Source organism: Vombatus ursinus, unplaced genomic scaffold, assembly GCF_900497805.2.
Source record: "Vombatus ursinus unplaced genomic scaffold, bare-nosed wombat genome assembly UNPS02014464.1, whole genome shotgun sequence".
NCBI classification, from domain to species: Eukaryota; Metazoa; Chordata; class Mammalia; order Diprotodontia; family Vombatidae; genus Vombatus; species Vombatus ursinus.
In genome coordinates this window covers 34004-40003 of record NW_020954242.1, presented here as the reverse complement: position 1 = coordinate 40003, position 6000 = coordinate 34004, and the positions used below count along the sequence as shown (strand labels likewise).

At 42.7% G+C, this 6000-nt stretch overlaps 1 pseudogene; it reads right to left on the bottom strand.

Moving 5' to 3' along the window:
- Nucleotides 1-2444: 2444 nt before the first annotated feature.
- LOC114042480 lies at nt 2445-5807 on the bottom strand (annotated as a pseudogene).
- Between the last annotated feature and the right edge of the window lie 193 nt (nt 5808-6000).

Here is a 6000-nt window from a genome sequence, read left to right as displayed (position 1 = left end):
ATCTCCTCTTTCTCTATTTTATTCATGTAAGCATTTAGAGATATAAAAATTCCCCTAAGAACTGCTTTCGCTGAATCCCATAAGTTTTGGTATGTTGTCTCATTATTGTCATTCTCTTGAATGCAGTTATTGTTTCTAAGATTTGTTGTTTGACTCATTCATTCTTTAGAATTCGTTTATTTAGTTTCCAATTCATTTTTAGTCTATCTTTCCATGGCCCTTTATTCCATATAATTTTTATTGTATCATGATATGAAAGGGATACATTTAATATTTCTGCCTTTCTGCACTGGATTGTGAGGTTTTTATGCCCTAGTACATGGTCAACTTTTGTGTAGGTGCCATCTACCACCGAGAAAAAAGTATATTCCTTTCTCTATCCCCATTCAATTTTCTCTATAGGTCTACAATATCTAACTTTTATAAAATTCTGTTCATCTCCTTAACTTCTTTTTTGTTTATTTGGTGGTTAGATTTATGTAGTTCAGAGGTTAAGGTCCTCCACTAGTGTAGTTTTGCTGTCTATTTCTTCCTGTAACTCCCTGAACTTCCCCTCTAAGTATCTGGATGCTATACCACTTGGTGCATATATGTTTAGTAATGATATTACTTCATTGTCTATGGTGCCTTTCAGCAGGATTTAGTTTCCTTCCTTATCTCTTTGAATGAGATCCATTTTTGCTTTTGCTTTGTCTGAAATTGGGATTGCTACCCCTTCTTTTATTATGTCAGCTGAAACATAATATATTCTACTCTAGTCTTTTACCTTTACCCTGTGTGTGTCCCTCTGTTTCAAATGTGTTTCCTATAAACAACATACTGTGGCATTATGGTTTTTAAACCATTCTGCTATCTGCTTCTGTTTGATGAGCTCATCTCATTCACATTCACACTTATGAGTACTATCTCTGTCTTTCTCTCCATCCTATTCCTTCTCCCGTTTATGCTTTTCTTTTTCCTTTTCCCTCTTTCCCTCCTCACTAGAGTTTTGCTTTTGACTACCACCTCTCTCAATCTGCCCTCCCTTCTATCATCATCCTCCGTTTTCTTTTCCTTTTCCCTTACTACTTCTTCCCTCCCTTCTATACCCTCTTCCCTATTCTTTCCCCTTTCCCCTCCTACTGCCTATATAGCAAGCTAAATTTCAATACCTAAACGTGTATGTTATTCCCTCCTTGAACCAAATCTGATGAGAGTAAAGTTCAAACAATGCTCATCTCCCTCCCTTCTTTCCCTCTACTGTAATAGGTTTTTGTGCCTTTTCCTGTAATGTAATCCGCCCCCTCTGTCTATGTACACTCCTTTCAAATGATATAATAACAATACAGTTCTCAAGAGTTACAAGTGTCATCTTCCCTTGTAGGAATGTAAACAGTTTGCCCTTATTAATACCATGTTGTTTTTTTTTTCTGTCTTGTTTACCTTTTTATGCCTTTCTTGAGTCGTGTATTTTAAGATCAAATTTTCTGTTGAGCTCTGGTCTTTTTATCAGGAAGGTTTGGAAATCCCCTATTTTGTTGAATGTCCATCTCCTCCTCTGAAAGACTATGCTCATTTTTGCTGGGTAATTGATCCTTGGTTGTAATCCAAGCCCTTTGCCTTACAGAATATCGCATTCAACGACCTATGATTTTTTAATGTAAAAGCTGCAAGGTCCTGTGTAATCCTGACTATGGTTCCATGATATTTAAATTGTTGCTTTCTGGCTGCTTGCAGTATTTTCTCTTTGACTTGATAATTGTGGAATTTGGCTACTATATTCCTTGGCATTTTCAAAATTTGGGATCTCTTTTAAGAGGTGATCAGTGGATTGTTTCTATGGCTATTTTACCCTCTGGTTCTAGGACCTCAGGGCAGTTTTCCTTGATGATTTCCTGAAAGATGCTGTCCAGGCTCTTTTTTTTTTTTCATGACGGTTTTCAGGTAGACCAATAATTTTTAAATTGCCTCTCCTGGATCTATTTTCGAGGTCAGTTGTTTTACCAGTTGAGGTACTTTATGTTTTCATCTATTTTTTTTTTCATTCTTTTGTTTCTGATTGACTGATTCTGGCTCTCTCATAGAGTCATTAGCTTCCATTTGTCTGATTCTAATTTTCAACAAATTGTTTTCTTCTATTAAATTTTGTACCTCCTTTTCCATTTGGCCCATTTTACTTTTTCTTTCTTTACTTCTTCTCCTCAGTGAGGATTTTTTAAATGCAAATGAATGACGTTAATTTTAATTAAGGAATTTCCAGCATTATGGCAGCTGGTCAGCAAATATTTTGGACAGGGAGGCCTTCAAACTTCACTGCAGGAGTGACTACCTACTCTATCCACATTGCCTCCATCCATTTTATTGTAGGAAATTCTGAAGATAGGATCCAGATTTGATTTGCAGTGCTCTATGGATGTGAGTCACGGAGCACATAGTCTCTGAAAAATTAAAACTGAGGTTCACAGTTACAGGAAGCACTCCAATCCACATGGGTCTGGCTAATCTTGATTTCTTTGTTCCTGTGTTTGTACACATTAGGAGTGGCATGACAAGGGTGAAGGAAGCAGTCATATCTGAAGCAGTGTCAGAGAAGAATGTGTGGAGGAAAGTGGGGATTGTTCTTGATGCACAGACTTGACTCAGGGGTCTTTGGTATTTGGTGTGCACTAGGAAGGCAAAACACTACAATACCTCTGTGAGTTCTTGATACCTCTCTTTCATGTCATCCGGAACACCGTTCTCAGGGAATGTGGAAGAAATGGGGCTGAAGCTCGTGTCATTAGGGAATTGTTTCTTGGACCTCTTTGTTGCTTTCAATGACGAGTCGTTTTTTTCTTCCTGAGGACTGGCAACTCTGTTTCCCCTCAGAAGAGTCATTGTTGCTCCTCTCCCCTTCATCCGAGTACTGATTCAGGGCATCTACCAACTCCAGGAACACAGCATCACTGATCAGGACAGAACCTGGGATCCTCTCTTCTTCCCCATGGACTTTCCCATCATAGTTATTGATGAGTTCTTCAATGAAATTTTCATCTTCTTCTTTAACCTCATTTCTCACGTAGGGAATATTGCACAAAACGGTCTCGTCTTCCACCATGAAATTTTGCTTGAGAGGAGACCAGGAATACATGATGGGCACCGGTGCAACTGTATTCAGAGATCTCATTGACATATCCTGGCTGTCAAATCCTGACAAATTGCTTTCTACAGTACACTTTTTGAGGAAAGTATGCCCACTCACAGGCCTCATCAATTGAACAGGCTGGACTTGGATCCTCTTCCAGTCTTTGAGTATCTGAGTTTTTTCTTGAACTTTTGCAAAATTGGCCACAAACACAGCCTTTGCACCCATATTTGCCTGAAACCGTTTGAGTTGTCGAAGTCACATGTACTCAGACTTAACTTTTCTTTTCCAATAAGTGATGCATTTGGAGGTGGGAGAATTTAGAATATCCATTTTGCTGTTCAACTTTGGGCAAGTCACTTTCCCTCTCTTGTCCTCAGTTTTCTTACCTATGATGTCCCAGCCAGCAAACTGTCGGAGGCAGGGCTTGACCAAGTCTTCCTGGCACCAAGGCTGCTTGCTGCTCTACATGCCAAACTGCTTCTTATTCATCTTCCACCCCTAGGCTAGGGAACCCAGCAGCCAGGAAGCATGTGTACTTTCAGCTGCCGCACCCCACATTCCCCTCCCCCCCAGCACTTCTTTCTTCACGTGCCCAGGGTGCTGTGGGGCTGTTTTTTTTTGGGGGGGGGGCAGGGCTGGCTTCCCAGGCCTCTTTTTGAGCACCTGCCATCCTCAGTGCATGCTTACTTTATGCTCAGTGAACCCTGGGTGTCTGGCCCAAGCTGAGACTTCCTCCGTGGGAGGCTGGACCATGTGAAGCAGGATGAACAGGTCCTTGTGGTCAAGGGACTTTCCCAAGACCCTCAGTGAATTTTTGTGCCTCCTTTTCCATTTGGCCAATTCTGCTTTTTAAGGAGATGTTTTCTTCAATGTACATTTTTTTTTCCAGCTGGTCAATTGTATTTTTTAAGGATTTCTTTTCTTCGGTGTACTTTTTTTTTTTTCCATTTGGCCAATTGTATTTTTTAAGGACTTGTTTTCTACGGTTAATTTTTGTCCTTCCTTTTCCAAGCTATTGACTCTCTCTTGCATACCTGTCATTTCCTCAATTTTTCTTCTGCCTCTCTTATTTGAATTTTAAAATCCTTCTTGAGCTCTACCAAGAAGCGTTTTTGGGCTTCAGACCGGTTGATATTCCCTTCTGAAGTTTCAGATGCAGGTTTGTTGACAATGTTATCCTCTTTTGAGTTTCTGCCTCAATCTTCCCTGTCCTTGTAATAAGAATCTCTGGTCATTGTAAGTTTCTTTTTTCTCATGGTGTTTGCTTATTTCCTGACCTTTAAAAAAATTGAGCTCTCCTGCTGGGGAGCAGGGGGCACTGACCCAAGCTTCTTGTGCTGGAAGCCCAGGACCTAGTCCCTAGGTTTGAGTGCTGGGGCCTCAGATGCTAGCAGTTGGACGCTGTAGGGTTCTGGCCACTTACCTGCTGTTGGGCTGCAATCAGTAACACTGCAGCTCTAGGGGTAGGAGTAGGGATAGGAAATCTGGCCCTTGGAGGATGCCTGCTCACCTAGGTCTTGCGTTCCTTTGTCTTCTGCTCACCCGAGCCTTGCAGTGGGATATTTCACTGCTACAGGATGTTTCTCTGCCTGGAGCTTTCCCTCTTGGAGTTGTGCTTCTCAGAGTTTTGCTGAGGCACTGGGAGACTTGGCTGCCAGAGAACACTGTGGCACATGGTGGAATTTCTGAGCCAGTTTCCACTGGTTCCCCTGCCTGTACTGAGGCATTGGGGGGTCTTGGTGTTGGTGCTTGCCTGTTTCAACACCCTGGGGTTCAGGATTTCACCGTGGTAGGCTGAGGTGCGACTTGCCTCCATTTTGCTGGGACACCTCCTGTTCTCTATTGATTCCCCTCTCCCAGAGTAAGAGGGGCCTATCCCATTAATCCCCCAAGGTTTCTGGGCTATAAGACTGCTGCACCCCATCTTTCTACTGGTTCAGCTATTCCAATATTTTTCCTAGGGTGATATTTTCAAGGCTTTCAGAGGTCAATAAGGGAGGGTGAAAGTGACTTCTTATTCCACCATCTTGGCTCCCAGAAGTGGAACTCTATAGTCAATTTTTATCCTTCCTTTTCCAATCTATTGACTCTCTCTTGCACACCTCTCATTTTTTCCCGCGATTTTTCTTCTACCTCTCTTATTTGACTTTTAAAATCTTTCTTAAGCTCTTCCAAGAAGGCTTTTTGGGCTTAAGTCCAGTTCATATTCCCCTTTGAGGTTTCGGTTGTGGGTATTTTGACAATGTTGTCCTCTTCTGAATTTGTGCCTTGATCTTCCCTGTCCCCAAAATAAGAATCGGTGGTCATTGTCCATTTCTGCTTTTTGCTCATGGTTTTTGCCTATTTCCTGGCTTTTAAAATTGAACTCTCCTGCTGCAGCTCAGGGGGCACTGACCCAAACTTCTTGTGCTGGGAGCCTTGGACCCTGTCACTTTCTTTGTGTGCTGGGGCCTCAAGTATTGGAAGCTGAAGGATGTGGGAGTCTGACTGCTTATCTGGTGCTGAGCTGGGGTCAGCGACATTGGAGCTTTTGGGGCAGGGGTGGGGAGTTTGCCTCCGGGAGGACACCTGCTCACCCAGGCTTCTTTAAAGCACTGGGAGGTTTGGCTGCTGGAGGATGTCTACCCACCAGTGCATGTGGTGGTTTTCTAAGCTGGTGGCTACCGGTTTCCCTGCCTGTGCTGAGGCACTCAGGGGTCATGACTTTGGCATTATCTTGCTCCAACACCCGTAGGCTCAGGATCTCCCCCTGGTTTGCTGAGGTGGGGCTTGCCACTGGCTTGCTGGGACACCTCCCATCATAACTCTATAAGGGAAACTGAGGAGATCCTCCCCAACCCCTTGCATGACCGCCTCATGACCTGACATAAAGAATGTAATTTAAAGTTAGTATG